The sequence below is a fragment of the Poecilia reticulata genome, chromosome 13, assembly GCF_904066995.2.
Source record: "Poecilia reticulata chromosome 13, P_reticulata-male-v2, whole genome shotgun sequence".
Lineage (NCBI taxonomy): Eukaryota > Metazoa > Chordata > Actinopteri > Cyprinodontiformes > Poeciliidae > Poecilia > Poecilia reticulata.
Window position 1 is genome coordinate 29199966 of NC_088842.1, and position 21405 is coordinate 29221370.

At 37.4% G+C, this 21405-nt stretch overlaps 1 long non-coding RNA gene across 2 annotated transcripts in view; it reads left to right on the plus strand.

Moving 5' to 3' along the window:
• The window catches only part of LOC103475047 (uncharacterized), a 147243-nt gene that overhangs the window by 19384 nt on the left and 106454 nt on the right, over positions 1 to 21405 (plus strand). The window contains exons 1-2 of one of the 2 annotated variants that reach the window (XR_014090464.1): positions 10005 to 10777; positions 10921 to 11097. This is a non-coding gene — a long non-coding RNA (uncharacterized LOC103475047). Of the gene's footprint in view, positions 1 to 10004; positions 10778 to 10920; positions 11098 to 21405 lie in introns of those variants that run through there. The other variant, XR_535275.3, reaches the window with a different exon arrangement.

Consider the following 21405-nt stretch of genomic DNA (forward strand, 5'->3'; position numbering starts at 1 on the left):
TTACTCTTACACAAAAACTAGACTTGAGCAAGTGAAGGAAAACCATGCCCTTTGGAGTTTGTTGATGTTTCCTGTCAGATTCCAATAAAAGACCAAAGAAAAACAAAAGCATGTATAATAATGGCAGCGACCAACATGAGCTGGCATCTGTAAAATCGCTGCCACCACAGCAGGTGAGTTTTTATTGCAGCCTTTTCACAAGTAATACCAGCTCTCTTTGGGAAACTTTGGCACTTTGAGAAAAGTGGTTCTTTTTGGAAATTAGCTCAAATGAGTGTTAGCTCCACTTCAGCATCCCTATTTGTTCCCCCTGTCAGCTCTGCAGGCAGGGCTGCATTTGTCTGTTCTGAGCCCACGCGCCTGCGGGTCAAACCGCTGACTTTCACCAGCACTCTCCAAAAAACAAAGAGGAGGGTTTTCACAAAGCGCTCCAATCTGCCTGATTTGTTGCAGTAGTTTGTCATGAACTATCTGCTTTACTCTGTGGACTATAAATACACCAAACACACACGTCGAACACAGAGCTTAGCCGCAAACAGAGCAGGTGCAGAGAAAAAGAAAACATTTAAACAAAGCATTTTAATTAACAGAGATGTCTACATGCTGGCTATTCCAAATAAGATTAAACATTTATTTTACTTCACAATTGAAGGCAAGGAATATATCTTGGCATGATTCACTCAATGCTTTAAAGCTAACTACTCAATATTAGATCACTGCTAATTTTTTTGTAAAGCCAACAACACATTAGTCACTTATTTTACCTTAGTTATTCTCTTTAATCCATTATAATATTTTTTTTTCCAGTAATCTGTTTGAGAGAAAATGTTCTGGCCTTTAAGAAAAAAAAAAAAAATAATTCAGCCTTTTGTAAGAGAAAAATATGGGGTTCAAATTTCATCCATTCCTTTATGCCACAGCTTAAAGCTGAATATTTAATTAGCAAGTTCCATATTTAGAAGGAAATAGCTGGCCTAAAACTAAATATTTTGTTTGCAAAACAATGTTTTAGCTTCCACTGATTGACGCATAAATTGCAACCTTGCCTGCTAAATATTTAGTTAGGTCCAAGCTAAATGTTATGTGTTATTTAGTTTAGAGGTAAATACTTATCTTTAAACTAAATATCACCCTTTCAAACTATATATTTAGCCAGGAGAAGTATATTTAATTTGCTAACTGAATACAGTTTAGAGGTAAATATTTAGCTTGCTAATTAAATATTTAGTTTGAAACTGACATCTATAAATGACAGAATAACACGGTGAAAATGTGACTTTGAAAAATGATTTTTTTTCCTATTTTGTTTGGCTAAATAATCCAAATTATTGCTGTTAATTTTTGACAGTGTACCTTAACAAACTGCTAGAAGACTTGATGTGTTTTGGTTTTTCAGGCTCCTGAGGTTTGATCTAAGGCACAGTTCACGTCATCCTGTGGGATCTATTTAGGCCTCAACAATATTAAGTACAGGTGTGAAGGTATTTAAATGGATTTAGGACAACAGCTTGGCCCAGGAGGTTATCTGGATTACTTCTGCAAACAGTCTAAAGACTCGTTTTAGTCCTGAAAACTGGCCTGACTCTCCAGTAAACACGTCTGTTTCTTCATATGACAAATGGCATAAAAATAATCTGCTTTATGAAATGATTAAACAGCTATCTGTGGGAATATTTTTGGACTGAATGTTCAATCAGCTTCTTCAATTAAACACAATTCTTCAAGGATTATATTCTTTAATTTGGGGATTTCTGGGGGGTTTATTGATGAGGGAGTTTTTCCTGCCAAGTAACATTTATTTTTGATTGTTTTCTGGGCTGACTGAATCTGCTGTGGTTTCTGCAGCAGCATAAAATGTCCCGTGTCAATCATAAAAACCCGAGCGGTGTGTGGCAGCCTCTTTTCTGAAGCGTTGAGGTTATGAGCTTGTAATGTTGTGTAGAAACAACTCGGCGCTCCAAGCAAGCTCTCGGGTGTTTTTCTGAACTAAAGATTTTCAGTGTCTTTGATTTGATAACTCTGTTCTGTGCAAGTAATTGTTTGCTATTTCTATTATGTGCTCAAAAATACAAAATAAAGCCTAAAATTAGATATTAGAAGAAGTTTGGGATGTGTATGACCAGGAAATCTGCAGAAACTGGATGACAGTGGCTGAGTTTCCAATTGCCATGTGAAAAAAATTGGCGCCAGGATGAGGTGTTTTTTCTGGAAAATGAAATGGATTTATTCACTGCATGTTTATGTCTGTATGTGTAAGGTTGAGATGGAACTGCAGGAAAACGGCCCTTTATTAACCATTCAGACCAACACAAGAAAGACACAATCAAAACCGTCAGATGTCTTTATGACCCGTGAAAATAACTAAGAAATAGTCCAAATAGTTTGGAGGTATTTGGTTTTTTTCCCCCTTCTTACTGAAAGTTTATTGGAACAGAAAGTCCATGTTTGACCTGGTTTGCTTTTGCATTTCTGTTCTTAAGAAAAATATGAAAAATATATCTCTCAACATATCAAGGTACGTGGAAAAATCTACGGAAACCTTACCATGGTAGAAAGTACGGTGGCCATTGTAAGAAAACGCAGAAGTTTTGTGAGAGAAGAAAAAAAATCCCCATGTCCCCTGGGGGACTCCATAGTTTTTTTTTTTTGTTTTTTTTTGTGGCTGAATTGATTTTGGTCAAATCTCACCGACTGGATGTTGCCACTGCTGGAAACCATGAAAAAGAAGACAACAGGAAGTAGTTGGGGGATGAAGGCGCTGCACGTTTTTTACTGACTTATGTGAACAGACCTGTGACATTTACAAAAGTTTTCCCACATTTTGCTACGGAATCTCATCTACTGTCATGTTGACATGGACAAAATGTATATTTTCAGATTAATTTGTCACAGGGGCTTAATTTTATTAACTCTGCTTTGTGTAACGTCCTGTGCGACACATTTAAAATTTTCACTCCTTACGTGTTAACTCCAAACCTTAGATGGCAAACGTATTTGCATACGCATAAAGACACACATCAATGTTCAAATTTACATTTAGCTCATCTCTGTACTGAAGTGATAATTTGTTGCACCTCCCTTCATATTTGCACCTTTTGTTTCTCTCCTCCTAGAAGGATGTTTTTACAGTGCCGCTGGATTTTCTTTCAATCCTCCTGCCTGCTTTTACAAACTGTTATTGACATATAAAGCATCAAAGCTTCACGTTGCATTTGTTGGATTTAGCCTTGCTTTCTCCCCTTCTTTCACATCGCGTCCTTGTGTCTGATTTCCCAGCTCCGAATCTTCCCTGTCGTCATCTTTCTTTTTCTTTTTCCTGGTTTATATCTGATTTCTTCGTTTAGTTTGTACATTTTCTCAAATCTTCTCCTGCTTTCATTTTCTGCCAAAATATTTTGTATTTGTGTTTCTGGATGCAGCTTCTTCTTAAAAGATAAAATAACATCCCTTACCTTTGCTGTATTCAGAGCCTCGGCTGCATTTGGACTGTATTACCAATGAAACACACGATTGCAACTTTAAATTGTGTCTCCATAATCTGGTCTTAATCTTGACATTTTGATTGGCAAGACTATTCAGGTGTTCTTTGTCATTGTTCTATAATCTTCACTAAAATTACTGCTGTAAGATGTAATTTTCATAATGTAGAAATCCTGATGAGTGGAATGGTATTATTCATTTATGAATTATTAAACTCTTGGCTGGTCAGCGGGGTTCCCATTCTGCTGCTCACTTCACTCCGTCACTTATGAACTCACAAATTCAAAAGTTTACTTAAGTTAGAATGACTTTTTACTCCTTTTTTTCTTCAAAAATGTGCACCATGTTTGAAGGATTTTTGATTGACAAACTCTTCTTGTTTCAAGTCACTTTAAATAAAGTAATTTCCTTACTTCTTAACTAAAACTTTACTGTTTCAGGTTTTTTAGACTTTAACTTATTTCTGTTTTACTAAATGCAAAAATGAAGAGTTTCCATACACTTACAAAGCCCCGTAAGTTTCTAATGGTTATTAGTAGAAAAATCAGCAGATGTATTTTAAGATTAAACACGCTAATTTTAATATATTAAAAATCATCCAAAATGTCAGGAAGTTGCAGAGGATTTATTTTATGAAACTTATTTATCCTAGGGAGGAAGGTAAGGTAATTTTATTCATATAGCACATTTTCATCTCAAATTGCTTTACATGAATTAGAAGGAAATACAAACCAAACAAAACCAAAAGAAAGAAAAGTATAAAACTGTATATTGTTTAATAAGAATAAACTAATAGACGTTTCTCTGGATTATTGTTCTGATAAAACTATTTGTTCTCCATGTTTGATTCTTGTTCTGAGTTGCTAAGTAAGCTAACAGGAGTTTCTCTGTTATATTTAACTTTATATTAAAAGTAATTTTTTAAGGTAATGAACTAAAAAGTATAAAACTAAATGTTGGTTGGTTCTCCATGTTTAATTCTTGCTGAGCTTTTAGAAAGTACCATCAACCCAGAACAACTGGAACCAACATTAAGTTTTATACTTTCTAAGTTTGTTATAGATTTGTAAGCTAACAGGAGTTTCTCTGTTATATTTAACTTTATATTAAAAGTATAAACTTAAATGTTGGTAATAAGCACTCCACAATTTTTTAAGGTAATGTACTAAAAAGTATAAAACTAAATGTTGGTTGGTTCTCCATGTTTAATTCTTGCTGAGCTTTTAGAAAGTACCATCAACCCAGAACAACTGGAACCAACATTTAGTTTTATACTTTCTAAGTTTGTTATAGATTTGTAAGCTAACAGGAGTTTCTCTGGGTCGCAAGATGCCACATTCAACTGTTTAAACATTATGTGAATACGATGGGATTTTCCATTCATTGTACCTTTAAGGAAAAAGATTTGCTCTATCAAAGAGATTATTTTATGTCGTCAACCCCTAAAAATGTGGGGGAGAAAAGACTGTGAAATGCTGGAAAGAGAGTTTCATTATTCATATTTCAAGAAATCCTGCACAGACATTGGACACATATTCTGTGTCCCCAATATTGAAACAAAGTTGAATTGTTTCATCATAACGATCATTTTTATAGTTTAGCTTGTAAGCATCAGAGCTGTGAAGTTTGATGGCGGCAGCATCGTGTGGAGTTTTGCTGCAGGAACAAGAGGAGGAACACTTCACAAAATAGATGGCAGATGAGAAAATGCAATTATGTGGGATATTGAGGCAACAATTCAAGACATCAGCCAGGATGTTAAAGCTTGAGTACCAATAAGTTTTCCAAATGGTGGCTAATCAAACCGCCAAATAAGTTATACAAATGCATTAAGGACAATAAAGCCAGTGTTTTGGAGAGGATGTCATGAAACCCTTATGTGGGCAAAGCTTGACAGGAAAGTGAAATATATACTATAGTAGTAATATATGATCCAAGTCACATACTTTAATGGCAATCCTAACAAATGACAAGGAAAAGTCTGCAAAGTGGCTTCAAAGAAATGGAAGAAAACGTTGTTTCTCTTGTTCTTCTGTTTAGCAAATGAATGGTTTTGGTCATTTGTTTTTCTGTACCATGTATGTAAATATCTGGCTTCATCTGTAAGTGATGAATAAAAAATAAATGTATCAGAGTTAAAAAGAATAAAAGATTCAGTTTGGAAGAGAGAGAAATATTTTTTGGAGCTAATGATGGCAAAACTACAACAAACAGAGAATCCAGTCATAAACACTGAGGTTTCAGCTGAGAAATCTGAGGCAAAAAGCAGGAATTCATGTTATTTTATATACTCTACATAATGTATACTCAAAGATTCAGGAACTGAAACGCCATCTGAAACTATCAGAGGAAGGATTTTTTTTTTTTTTCTCGAATCACTTGCAGGTTAATAAATCAAAGGTTTGAAAAATATGTGGAAACATCTGCCACAAATACCAAGTTATCAAGCTGATGCATCAGCTTAGCAATTTCTTTTCTGCACATTTTAGCTGCTAAATTCTCCACCACAGTGAAAAAGTCTGATTTAGAAGCTGAGCTGATAATAGACAAAGACATTAACGGTGTTCTCATTGAAGACAGACGCCTGCTGTGGCTGCAAATTGAAAGATGAAACTTAGCTAGATGCTAAATTTGTTTCAACTCAACAACCTGCTCCTGGCTGATTGTTGCTCTGAGACAAGGGTAGTTGTGAAGAAGTAGTAGTTGGACGATTTAAAGATCTCAGAAGTTCACAGATTTGTATATTTCTTTGCATTAGACAACCCTTTAAAATGGTGGTGCCCAAACTTTGGGGCAAAACTGTTGCGTTGAAAGCATTTGGGGCAAATGTAATATTTTTTTATGACATATGACACTTTTTGTGTCTTTTTTAGTTTATTTTTTTTTGGCTCAATGATAAACTTAAAAAAATACAATTTTATTTCAATCAAAGTAATCAGATTTTCTTTGATAATTATTGTAGATACGAAACATAAAAAAAACTCGCTAGATCGGATTAGCATAAGATATTTTGGGTTGCTTGTTTTCTTATTTGGGCTACAAGATTTGCTTTTGAGTAAATGGATAAGAAATAAGATGTATGCAAAAACGTGGTTAATAAATGAGAAGCCATTTTTTGCACTATTTTTAACCCTCCTGCATCTTGTGCTGCATTCACACCGAACACGATTTGAGCATCAGGGGCGTCTGGTTAGATTCAGTCTACATGGCCGCGATTTGTGCATCTAGCGCTACGTGATTGAAGGGATTCTAGTGTTTGACGTGCGCCCAACGCTGGAGTGGGAAAATCCAAACTTTTGCCGCTCAACGCGGAGCATCAACCAATCAGTGACTCTGCTATGTGACAATCACTTGTGCCCAGCTAGCTTGTGAAACTCAGAAAACTTTTAAATTATGTGGTGAATTCCAACTTGTTCCCCACGGCGACATTCTGTTGATTTCAGTAAATAAAACTTAGATACTCTCTCAATATTTAATCCGCCATTGTTCAAAGCAACCGGGAGAGTAAAAAGAGGCTCCAACGCGCGTCGTGACATTATCAGCTGTTGCTTGTTCAATAGAAACTGAGCACAAAAACATCTGAGCCTCCTTTATGGCTGCAGAAGCTTTCACTACATAATATTTTGGCGACGCTCTCACAATTTCATCCACCATTGTACAAAGAGACCGGCAGCAAAGGCTTGTCCCAACGTGTGTCTAGAACAGTTTTGACAAGTTTCAAATTTGCGTCTAGAGCAAAATGTCAAGCATCAAACTTCAAAGTGCACACACGTCCTACTTGAAGCGTCAGATGAAACGTGTTCGGTCTGAACGCAGCACTAGGAGTGCGGCAAATGTCACGGTCGGACGTTGTAGGAACTGACGTCGGGTCCCAGAACCTCATAAAAGCGCACACAGGGTCAGTACGACCCCGCTGGACCGCACACAGACTAAAAACCTCATGGGATCCAACATACCCCATCACTGCAGGGCGAGGTAAGATGTTATCTGTTAAAAAAAAGTCCTAAAAGATCAAAGCGTGTCCATCTGCATCAACTAACTGTGCTAGCAAGCCAAATTTTCTCAAACCTAGAGCTGAGGTCAGATAGTTTGATGTTTCTCCCTCTGACTTCATGCAAACCTTTTGTTCCATTTAGTTACAGCTTGTTTCCCGACAACAGGAAAACACGTTTCCGCAGTCCTTTATCAGGGCTGAGCATGGTCACTGTCATGTATACTGATTTAACCATATCACAATATCCGGCATGTTCCAGTTACAGGAGCGCGCCGTCATGGGAAACGTGACAATGGCTTCGTTTGGCTGGGAAAGCGGCGGCAACCAGCAGAAGGGACAGCAGAGAGGGACATGCTCTGCCAGGCAATATGAAATTGAATCCTGTCTCGCTTAGTGCTTTTCAAATGATGCGTCTCTTGCACTTGTGCCTGAACCTGTTTATTCTCTTAGCCTGTTTGCTTTTCAATTATTACACTCAGGGAGAAACGTCTCCAGGTTGTCAGGCAGAATGAAGGCAGCAGGATGTGCAGGGAAGGCCTGAAGATGTTGTTTTAAACTTCAGCACAATGTTTTTTTTGGCGAAAGCGTCATTTTTCTTTCTGAATTGTATTCTTTTCACACTTGCATAACTAATTTTATTGTTTTTTGTGCATTGCTTAATTTTATCTCGGGTTTCTTTTTGAAGCTTAAATCTAAAAATAACTTTCGCAATTTAACTCCGAGGTTATAGCAGGTTTCTGTTTTCATTTAGAAGAAAGCAGTTTTAGAAGGTCACAGTTTGAAGAATTGAATGCAGATGGAACATACTCACACATATTACTGTTTAGAAATCATAATACAGTTTCAGAAAACGTGAAAGTTATATTATGGCACAAATAAAAAAGTAATTCTTTAAGAATGTAAAACAAAAAAACGAAAGGCTAAAAGAAACACTCTAATCTGATTATAGTCCTTATGTGGTTCATTCCCTTTACCTATTAAGTCGGATCTGGGAATTTACTGTACCATACAATTCTACTTTATTTCTAAAACGCTTAGAAGTGCGGTACAGAAATATAAAAACAAAAGGCCAACAATGAAACAATAAGACAACTATAAGGAACATAGAATTAAAAAAAGTACAACATTAAAACACAGAAGCTTGCTCACTCTTGGTTAAGAAAAAAAAAGTGTTTTTAAACCAGTTTTAAAAACAGAAAGAGATTAAGCCTGCCTGACCTTCAGCTCATCCCACAATTTAGGAGCCAGAACTGCAAAGGCTCCATCTCCTCTGGATTTATAAAGGGTATCTGGGACGGCTAAAAGCATCTGGTCAGACGATCTAAAAGCATGTGATGGAATATAAGAGAGAAGCAGTACAGACCAATAAGAAGGGCTAAGACCATTTAAAGACATAAACAAACAAAATTAATGTAAAATGGATTTCAAACTAAACAGGAGGTAAATGAAAGAAAGTCAAAACTGGAGCTATGTGCTCTTGTTTACCTGCATCAGTTAAAAATTATGCAGCAGCATTTTGTAGCAGCTGTAGATGTGAGATGGAGACCTGGCTAACTCAGATCGAAAGAGAGTTGCAATAATCTAGATGCGGTAATAAAAGCACGGATCGATGTCTAAGTGGTGCTTAGAAAGGAGGGCTTGATTTTTGAAAGGTTCCTCAGCTGAAAGAAAGACGGCTTAACTACGGTGTTTAGACAGCAGCCAAATTTCAGGCTGGGGTCTGTTTTCACCCCTAAATCTGTGACAATAAATTTTTTTTGTATGGCACCAAAGAGTAAAAATCAAAGGCAGGGATACTGCGTTGTATTCCCACCATCTATAATTCGGTGGTTACCTTAACCTCAGTCTCTTTTTTTATTTTTATTTTTTTATTAAAATGGAGGAAATTCAGTGCCATCCTTCTCCTGATGTCATCAAGACCGTCCAGTAGGGACTGAGTGGAGCCATTATGTTTCCAAGGGAAGTAGACTTGACAGTCAACCATTTAGAAATGAAACTGCACAGCATGCTTTCTGAAAATAGAAGATAAAATGGCAGAAGATAAAATGAGAACAGGAGAGGTCCAAGAATTGAGCCCTGGGGTACTCCCCGGAGGGGGCAGCAGAACCGGAGGTAACATGTTTACAAACTCAATACATTATTATATACATCCTGATGGGTACCATTTAAAAATAACAACCTGTTAGCAGGTTTTAAACATACTTTTATTAAGCCCACGTTTCTTTTTTTTTTTGTTAAATGTTTAATTGATCTGATGTATTCTACTTTTAACTATGTTTTCATTATCTGCAAGTTGAAAATCATCATACTTAACAGATTGTCTAAAATATTAATTTCAGACTAATGAGGCTAAAATATAAATACTAATAAAAAAGTTGAACATTTTTAAATGTAAATATAAAAGTAAATTAAAGTAATATGGGATAAAAGCACAATAAAATTTAGCTAATTTATTATTCATAAATATATATATATTTAAATACTGTATATATACTAGTATAGTTTGTTTGAAACACACATTTAAAAAATGTGTCCTGTTCACAACCTACCTAACTTGTTGTGCTGTCAATCTTGTATTTTCTTTTATTTCATTCGTTGATGTAAACTAACCGAATCATTTGCGTGAGGGCGAAACCTAAGTGAAGGAGAGGTGAAAGGTCATGTTAGCCTGTAGGATTCGATCGACATGCTATGCTAGGAGGCTGAAAAGGGTAAGATAAGGCCCTTTTCGCACGGCAGGGTCCGGCACGGCACGGGTTCAAAGTAGAGCCGACCGTTTTTGCATTAGAACTTCCGACCCGGTTCTTCCAATCGGGCCGGCCAAATGGGGCTGCTTTGAATTTTGCAGCTGATTGGTTTAGAGTCAGCCGTTGATTGTTTCAGCCGTTGACCGGTTCTAGCTGGCTCTCACTAAACTGTTCTTACTGTATTTTGTAAAGAGTGCTGTTTTTAATATTTTATTAGTTTTGTTTTTTTTAATTAGCAATGAATTTCTCCGCTTACTCGCTGATGAACGAGTACAGAATGAGCTAGATCGGTCAACGAGGAAAGAGAAAGTTTTCCGCCGCATCTCTGAGGAAAAGTCTTCGGCCGCTACATCGAAACCATTGGTTAGTTTCAAAAATAATGACGTCAGGTTCAGCTTCGATGCAAACACAACCGGGCTGCAGTACGGGTGGAACCCCACCGAAGCGTGCCTTCCGTTCCGTGCCGGACCCTGCAGTGCGAAAAGGGCTTTAGAGGAAACGGTCGTAAATTACCTTGGTCTACATTCGTGTTTTGGACTGTTTCACCTTATGATGAGTGAGTACTCGATGTAAGTGATATCTGTGCTTGAATATATGATGCTAACTGCAAGATAGCATTAGCATTTTTGCGCGAGCTGTTGGTAGTGTGTATTAGCCTTAGCCAGATGTGTGAAGCTAACAGAGACTTTTATCACGCAGTGGACCGAGAGGAATTATCTGGACTCTTCTGCTGTGGATAGAAAGGTGGAGTTTGCCGGATTTTATTTCACGTGGCCATGATGTGAAGTAAATTCAAACTCACCTGTCCAGTGGGGTCTGCATGGCTACGGACGAGGCCTCATCCATCCTGCACACCTAAGAGAGTTCAAAGGATTTGTGAGTAAACTTTATTTTCTGCTTGGTTTCAAGTTGTGTTTTTGGGTCACAATGAACGCAAGCTATGAATCAGACCTGCAATGTTTTTTTTAGTTAATATTTCAATAAGAGGCTTTATTATTTAAATGGTCACGTTCTGACCTGAATTTAAAAGGGAACTGTTGTGGGAATGTCATTCTGTTTTTGTTTGTTTGGACTAATACATTTTTGTATGTGCTAATCTTTGATTCACTAAATTCTTCTTAACGTCAAACTTTTTGAGTTGTATCCAAATTTTATTTATTAAGACAGGTGTAGATAGGCCTGTCGCAATAAATCAATTAATCACATAATACATTAAAATGAACTCAATGATATCCATTTGCAGTATTTATTGTTTTTTTTCTTTTCCCTCCATCAAAACTTGATGACGAAAGTATTCAGTCTGGTGCTTTGGTCTCAACTAGCCAGTTTTTGAAGGACATAATTCATTTTATTTGTGGTTTCTCTTGTTTATTTATATTGTATATTTAAAGTGTCTTCCAGTTTCAATGTTAAATGCTCATTAGAATTTAAATATTTGAGAATGTTTTCTTGCATTGTGCCAGTGCCATTATATTACTTGAAAATGGTCTCAAAACAATGTTATCGTTTATCCCAATGACTTCTGGGACAATTTATTGTCCAGCAAAATCTATTGTGACAGCCTTGGACAGATAAGGTTAAAAGCTGAAATTAATTGTTTTTAAAACAAAGTAGCTCATATTTTGTCTTGTTTGCTGGAGGCACTGCTATAATTAAAGATCATAAATAAGTATAGACGTTCAAAACTGATTAGTACTTAGTTTCTCCTGTTTACCAGCAATCGATTATTAGTGAGTACCACCATCACCTTTACAGAGTCGATATCCAGCTGCTTATATAATGTTTCATTTTGTGACAAAGCTCCTAATATAAATTATATTTTCTATACTGTTCTAATTTATTAATGTGTTTGTACATATGTGTTAGATTCTTTGGGACTTAGACTCCTAAAAGAAAAGGTAAACCCTTTATAATAAAACTTTAAGGCACAGCTGCCGTATTGAAATTCAAGGTCAGAGGTTTGTAGAAATGTTTATTCTTATTTTGAATATGAATTTCTTGTTCAACTTGGACCTTTTACAAAAAACAAGCTGACAAAAAATTTCGAAAAAAAATCCAACTTATGCTGTAGATCTGTTTTACACTAATTTGAAAACCTAGTATTTAGAGAGGCTATGTTTAACAAAATGTTTGAGAGTCTCTGTTACACGTCCAGCTCAGAAGCTGATGCATATCTTAGCACCCCCAGGAAGTAGATCTCTGTATTTGTAATGCTAGCTTTCTGTCTCCTAACTTTGATCAGGTCAACCCTTCTTCACGTGTGATATATGAAAAGAGATGTTTCATTATTAGGAGTGATAGTATGTGGATCCATTTTCATAAAAACCTTATCAGCACAATGCAGCTGTTCCTCGTCTCCTAAATAACCTGCCATCTCCTGATAAACAAAGAAAACATGTTTGCGACGGACACATTTTTCCTCTGAAAGGGCTGCAGTTCTGCTCATGTGTCTAAAGTATTACAGCCACGCGGCAAGGACGGCGATCTGTTCCAGTCACAGTCGTGATTGAGGAATCATTGTACACCTGAGTATTCCGGCTTGCAGTTGATGCCGTCACTCACTGCCTGTCGCTGTCGATTACAGTTGGACATGGAGAAGTGTGGAAATCCAGAAGTCCCATGTGGTGATGCTGTGCGTCTGCACGCCCTTGCCCAAAGTCAAGCCAGTCGCTGTCCTCTCCGATGAGATGGATGATAACTGGACTTATATGTGGAGACAAATGTCATTTTCTGGCTCCTAACACACAATCAATTTTTACTTTTAGGTTATGAGAGTGCTAACACTAACCTTAATCAATCTTAATATGAAGTGGCGAGATATTAGAAGATATACGTAAGACTCTGTCAAAGTGGGTGTTTAAGAATGAACACATAACTCACAGATACTGAATTTATATTTTATTGGCACTGGGGCTGTTGTAAACAATTATTTTAGTAATCGAGTAATCAATTATTCTTACGATTAATCGAGTAATTGGAATAAAAAAAAAATAGATGAAATAAACATGGGTAAATCTAACATAACAGCAGTGTTCCTATCGCATATCAACATCCAGGCTCACAAATATGTTTATAAAAATGTCTATACTGCAGCTTTTGGTTTATTCATTTTCAGTCAATTTAATAGACGGAATTTGGCACCTTTGTTCGTCACAAACAGAAACTCCTCTACCAGCTACGTACCACCACGATGCGCTCCACCACCCATTTGTTGACACCGGGATGATATAAAATTCATTTTCCGGTTTGTCCGTAAAACTACATGTACGCTAAGCATCTGAAGCAGAGCAGCCCGCAGTGTTCATTCTATCCGCCGACCTGTATAAATACTCTCGCTGCGCTCTTCCCCGCTGTTCGCTCTGAACCGGTCACCAGGAAGCAGCTCCGGGACGAGAAGAGCTGCCGTACTCCAAGCATCGCGCCAGTCATTTTAAGGATGATTATTGGTCTCCCGAAAAGCATCCAAAACCCAGACGTTATCATCTATCGATCCTCCCAGGTTGAAATTCAAAATTGGATGTTATGCTGCTAGCACTTAGCTTTCGTCAACAACTCAGGCGAAAATGAGAGCGCTGCGCAACACAAATAACCTGGTTGGAACACGGTGTGCTAAATAATAAACATCATTTAACAAAACTTTGAGGCAGATAAATTTTTCTTGGGGAATTTTAATAATCGAGGTACTCAAATCGTTTTAACCCTCATAGGCACCCAGGGTTTCCCCCAGTGTATTGTAAGCCTGGCGGGCCACCAGGCTTAACCTGCCCTCCCAGGCTAATGATGCATTCACACCAATCGTGTTTGCATTCAAAGTTTATGTGGGGGGCGAGTCGAGGGCCTATCGCACCGCATTTCGAATGTCTAGCTCAATGGGTGATCAGTATCCGAATAGGCAGGAAAAAAAACCTGATCGGAGCATCCATAACAGATATCAAATTAGGTGTGTGGCTACACACACGTAGCCACAGGGTCCACATAACTGCTAACGACCGCCTTAGAAAGGGGCTCTGTCTATTTTTATTTTTTTCCTGTTTAGTTTTTTCTCTTCTGAGGCTAGGAGCATCTTCCTGCAGAACTACACAGGTCAGCCGGGGCTAAAGCCAGCTTTGCATTGAGAAAGAGCCTCAGGGAAGATGGGAAGCAGGGATGTATTGACACACAATTCAGTCTGCAAATGGAAAAATCCCATGTGGGGAATGCAGAAAAACCAACTTGCCTGAGCAGAGGCGCTGATGATTTTTTTTAAGGGGTGGGGGATTTCATACACAAATGAAGAGTTTTTTTTGTTGTTTTGTTTTGTTTTTTGTTCAGCTTGTTAATTAAGCACAGATACGCAGTAAAGGTCTTCCCAGGGCACCGTAAATGATTCACATCTCAAACTTACTATTAAGTTTCCATGCGAATACAGACCAAGTCAGTCAAGACTTTTCCAAAGTTCATCTTGAGTGGGAGGTTTGTCAAAAATGAGACTCAAATCGTGAACTGGAAGCAGCATACAATAATTTTTTTAAAACTGACAGAAAATCATAAAACAAAATGTAGTATAGTAAAAACAAAAAAAAAGTGTGTTAAATGTGGATGTATCCATTTAAAGTTTACAAACTGTTAGATACTGAATAAGTAAATATGAAAATTAAATGGCTCTTTCAAAGGTTATTCCAATTTTAAATTTTATGCAGCTAACAGATTAAAAGTTCCTTTTAAAAATCCCTTTTTTATTGGATATTAAATGATTATTCAGCTCACATTTAGTTGTATATCTAATGCAATTTTAAAATCTTATATTATGATGTTGCCATGATTACATGTTATATATATCAGGTCAGCCAAACCCACTTCAGTTACTGTAAATAAAATCTGTTGAAAATATCTTAATGAAAAAAACGGCATAACTGGAGGCTCACTATGGGCCTCATTGCTCAACAGTGGGGGTAGAATTGGTTGCAGTAATGGTTGTGGATTCATCAAACCACAGGTAATCTGGCCAATCCCAATGTGTGGCCAAACAGACCTGGTGGCTGGAAGCCATCTTCATTTAATACCACAATCCCATCTATTCATGGTTTCTGTGACCTTGCCTGCAGAGTTCCTGCAAATTTTCTGTAATACGTTTCTATTTGACAGTGTAGTTGGAAAAACTAACGATGCCTTAATCTGAAAGCGATCCCTCCTGTTCATCTGATTGCAGTGCACCTGACTAAAACTTCATGTCCAATGTAAAAATTTAGCAAATTTCATAAACAAGAGTCTTCACGATATTTTTCGTGTTTTCTCAAGATGATCAAAGTCTGACATCTTCACTTTCACTGTCCACCTCCCAAAACGGATCCAAAAAGCATTTAAGTCCACTTCCATTGCCATGGCTTTTCAGCGTAGGGTTTTCCTCATTTAAATGCAGAGAAAGATTTTAGCATAACTCCACGCAGACACTTCATAGCAGATAAAGTTGACTGAAGTCATAAAAGTCATCAAGTGATAACTTTGCATTTAATCTCCTTCGAGAGAGCCAGAGCATTTTTCTGAAGTTTGCTATGAGAGATCTGCAGCCACATAAATCTCCATACACGCTGGTCCTAACCTTGCTGTGTTTAATGTTTTACTTAATTGTTCAGCCATCAACCCCACACAGAGTCCAGATTAAAAATAAATAAATAAATTTAAGTACAGCAGCCATACACCTGAGAGATGCTTCTTTTTTTAATCTTCCATGTTTCTCTAAGTAGGTCCTACTTAGAGGTTTACCTACATACATGAAACAAATTGGTTTTTCTTTGCTCCTATTTGACCTATATACGTTTTTTTTTCACTGCAATCTGAACGACCCAATTCCAATCTTTTCACCCCTAAAAAAATCTGATATGTGCCACTTCCATGTACTAATTTGGGTACTATCCGATTATTTTCAAAGCATCTCTAAACCAAACGGTCATGTCATGTTTTATCTGACTCGTATTTCATTTATGTGAAACATGCGTCATCATTCTGAACAAGAAAAAGCCAGACATGGGAAATCCGGATGTAAACAAAAACTGAAAATTAGGATTATGAAATCAGTCTGTCACTGAAGCGAATCAGTCAATGTCCTATAGAAGGCCATTGTACGTCAGATTATCAGGAGCATGCTAACAAAAATCGTAATAGTGCTCAAATACTTTTAAAATTACGGCTTTATTCTTGGAATGTTTTGCTTTCTGTTACTTGGGTTCCTTTGTGTAGACTTCCATTTTTGAATAAATGTTAAAATTGATTCATTATTACATCAGTAAGCATTACGCTGTTGCAAACAGGGACTCCTGCATTTGTTTTATTGGAGTATTGCACAGAACTATCGCTGCACCTGACCCACAAGAGCACAACCACATCCCCAACGTGCATCAAAACCAGCAAAAATCTAAACCACACATAATGCTCAGGGCCCACATATTTAACTGACATTTTTTTTCTTTACAAGTTATAACAAAGACAGGAAAAACCTATCTGTGTGATCCATGGGAGGTGGAGGATGGAGATTCATAGGTTCAGGTGATGTGTTTGAGACCATGAAGCATCAATGTTTGATTAATTTCTATTCTTTTTGGAAAAGTTTTGACTGGATTAATTATTGGACCCGCCTGCAGTCTTGGCATAAGACTCGGGAAGAGCGCTCCAGATGTCACGGTCGGCCATACAGATGACCTGTTAGCTCTTCAGTTCGCGAAACCACAAAAAGAAAAAAATAGAGTGGGGACCAGGAGCGACGGTAAAAAGCTCAGGCAGGTGCACTAGAGCTCTCTTAAACTACGGGAGGGTTCAAACTCCGCTTATTCATCATTAGCTAGCTTAGTAGCTTACAAAAAGCCAATTAAAAGTATAACTGACCAATAACATGTATAATAGTTAAGATGGTTAGATAACAAATCCAATAATTACCTTTTTTTTTTTTTTACATAGTTCAAAATCTCAAGGTGCGTACAGCCAGACAGCTGCAGGCGCTTCTGCCTGTGAGCACAATCTGAAACCTGGCCTCCGACTCTCGCATCCTGTCATACGCACCCTCCGATAAGTGAGAAAATGACCGCACGCCCATTTTTAAACTCTTTGCACGCCTGATAAATCAGGGCCAATAATTTTTTTTCCAGAGTAACAACCTACATTTTTTTTTTATTTAAATGAGCTCCATTTGAAGGTAAATCTTAGCAGAGTGGCTTGAAATGTGGCTCCCACCATTGATTATCTGCCTGGGATCCCCTGGGGAGAAGGCCAGAGCCGGGAGGAGTGACAGCATTGTCACTCAGTGCATCATGGCCTTGGAGGACTATCAGCACTCTGCAGGATGATCCCGATAACATCTGTGTTTGTCTCTGGCCTACCACAGATCCTGACCTCCTATCAGATCACAAGTCTAATCATGTAGTCCCTTTGCCTGCAGCGCTGGGTCCCGCTGGGGCTCCCCACAGAGCCAGAGTAAAAACAGTTTGAGAGCTTTCTCCATGTGCCGCTGCAAAGAATACAGAAGATTTGTCCTTGGAGACGCCCTCAAAGTATAATGGTCAACATTATCTGTAGCTTGTGCTGCAAATATTTAGCCCTTTGCTATCTGCATAACAGTCATACACTTGGGAGCTAAACTGCAGCACAGACTGGGAACATAAATCCCCAGCCCTATAATACGACATATAAAAAAGCTAAGCTGACAAAGTGTTAACTGTAATTCATGGGTCTGTTGTGATGTCCAAATAAAAGCATATCATACAAAAGCATTGTGAGAGAATAGCCTTGAGCTGTGTGTGGGATGTGTCCCCATGGTTCCATCTCTGCTCTAACGCTGTTTATTATTGGGCTCATATTGCCAGTTGTGAAGTAAAGTGACTCATTTTTTTTTCAAGCACGGGTCTGGATTCATCCACGAGAGGAAGGTCGGAGGTGCATTACTGCTCCCCTAGCAGCACGGTTCAGGATTACACCTTTCTCTTGATTTCCATGTTCTGTTGTCACATCAGTGACAGAAATAATTATACTGTTCAGAAACCAGTCTCATCATTTATAGCTACAACAGGGAGAATAAATAGCGAGTCTGAACATACATTCTCACTGTACGTTGGTAACAACCCAAGAAAATGCATAAGTTGGTAAGTTAAGATATTTAGAATAAAGGGTAACGACACAAGAAATAGCTGAGAAGATGAGATGGGTCAGGTGCAGTGATAGTACTGTGTTGAACTCTCGCTCGCCCAGAAAATTTTTTTCATTTTGGGAAGAATGAATGTCTAATCTTACTAGGAAAATAGTTTCTTTTGCATTCCCTTGCAATAAGCAAACACAAATAAAGTTGAGATGGAACTGCACATGAAAACGGCCCTTTATTAACAATTCAGACCAACACAAAAAAGACACAATCAAACTGTCAGATCATTTTGTTACCCCGTGAAAATAACTCAAATTTTCTTTTTCTGTTTATATCTTAGAAAAAATGGAAAGCCCTTGTTTGGCCTGTTTTGCTTTTGCATTTCTCTCCTAAAGAAAGACATAAAACTTCAGATATTTCTCAAACAAGGTATTAAAATACATGGAAAACTTACGAAAACTTTATATTGCAGCAGAAAGTACGGTAGCCACCATAAGAAAGACATAAAATATTCAATTATGCCGCATGAACTGATCAGTACATTATCGCGAAGTAACGCAAAAGAAAAAACAAATCCTCCTCTCCTCTAGAGTGGTCTCCGTATAATCCAACTCTGATCTGAACCACAAAAGTTAACTCTTGTGTGCCTAATAGCCTCGGTTTCTGTTTGAAGTGAACTCTGGTGCGATTCGAATGCACATCTGAACTCCAGCCAGTCTGAATACTGCTCCAAAAGCAGGAAGTGGACTACAGCGCAGGGAATTCTGAGTAAATACAACCAAAACAAATGTGCATGTTTAGAGAAACGGCTTGTGGACTATTACCATCGACAAAATAGAAATCATACAACTACTAAAAAAATCTGATGCTTCTCCATTTTTGTTTATAGTCTGTATCATCTTTAAAGGTTTTTATGTCGTTTCCCTCAGTGGATCTTGGTGCAGCACCCCCACAGGCGAGGAGGGGAACTGGTTGGTTTGACAGACCAGTTTTAGATTTGCCCCACAAAAAAATCTACGAATAGGTGAATTTTCCACAAATAATTTAAAAATATCTGAAAAGCTGAATGCGCAAATACTGAAACTCAAATGGGGATAAGAGAGAATTTGCTAAGGAAATAATAGGAGCCTATATTCTTTAAATCTTTAAAAATCTTTAAAGCAGTGGCCTCAACCTCTGGTGTCATGTAACTTTTGGATATCTTCCTTGTTCTATGCAGTTGAATTAAATGCTGAAATTGCCTCACTAGCATGCAGTCAAGCTCTACAGATCTCTGCTAATTAGCTAATATTGGAGCCAGGTGTGATGAGGCAGAGCGACATCTAAAAGTCACAAGACACCGGCCCACGAGGACCGGAGTTTGAGATTTACAGTCATAGCACACACCATGTTTGGAGGAGACATCTTTCTGAAAACACCATAACGTTTGAAAGTGGAATCATGGTGTTGTAGGACACATGATCTTACTGGAAAACTTCATATGAGTGAATGAAGATGTATACAAAGATATTCTTGATGGCATTCTAAAAAAAGAAACAAGATTGAACTTCTCTGCAGGACAATAATTCCAAACACACAATTTTATGAAGCTACAACGTACGCTTTCTGTTTTATAATTGGTGAAAATCCTTCAGTGGACCAAACAAAGGGTTCTCAGAAACTTCAATTAAATCGGTAGTTATATAAATCACAATGCCATTCTCGGGTGGGGGGAATCTACTCAAGGATTTCTCATCCATTGACATATTTTCTAGGTCAAAAATACTTTTAATATACAGTAATTTCCACAACACTCAACAATATTCAAGACTCTCTTTTTATGTTTTATAGTATTTATATGATTCAGCAAGAGACTGAGTGATATGCAGTAGAAAGACGATATATATTTTTTTATGTATAATTGGTCAAAAAACTTTTGTGTGCTCATAAAGTGTTCTTGAAAGTTCAACACAATCAGTAGATGTAGAAACCACGTTGTTCTTCCCAGAAAAAAATCTTCTCAAGTATTTTTCATCCATCAACATTTCCAAGGAGAATTAAAAAAAAACTAAAATATTTTTAGTTTTTGCTATTTTTTCCTCTTCTTTGGTACATACATCAGTGCCCATTGTCTTTAATTGCAAATCCCAAAAACTAACGGAGACAACATTTACATTTTGTAAAATCCTAGTTTTAGTTTAACAAAAATATGAAATGTAAAAAAAAAAAAATGAAGTTACTGTTTAAAAACTTCAGGAGTTAGTCTTTTCCGCTGTTGGTACTTAGTGAAGAAAATGCAGCCTACTTTGGATATGTAAGGTTGTTTCACTTCGTCTCTGCAGTCTGTGAGAGCAGACTGCAAAAAAAGTTGCATTAGCAGCTTTGGAAACTCTTCGTGTCACTCTTAAATTACAGTGTTGACTGTTGGCTTCAAAGTTCAGAAGAGAATGGGGGGACAAAACATGTGATTTAGCTGTCTCAGGCAAGTGACAAGTGTGGCTGCATTTCTTCTAATGGCTGCCAAGAAAAATCCACTGATGTCAAACGAAAACTGCTCAGTTTCCTTCTCTAAAATATATATCTTTTGTCAGTGAGAAAAAAGTTCAGCTTGTCAGCTTTCATTTGCTACCTGAGAATTTGGGGGATTATTTTCTGATGCCAAAGATGGACAGCAGTTTAGGAAGATGACTAATCTGATAATAATCTGATTTTCCTACAGTGTGAGGTCAAACATGGAGGATATCTTCCTTCTGCAGATAATAATGATGCTATACTCACACTGCGGCAGTTTTACAGTCCAGGTCAGACGTTTAAATGCATCAGTCAGGGTAATGGATGTTTCTATTATGTTGGCTGTAATATCTGATTAACTGTCAATTAGGTGTTTGTGCTTCATTCTTTTTGTGGTATTCTGGCTTTATTCTTCTGAATACACTGCAAAAACACAAAATCTACCAAATAGTTTTGGTCTAATTTCTAGTGTAATAAGATAAAACTAACTTACAAAGTAAAATTTTGCACGTTTTAAGTCAACAATTCCTTAATATTGGTAGAAAAAGTAGTTAACTGGTTACATTTACTAAAATACATTTACCCAAGTA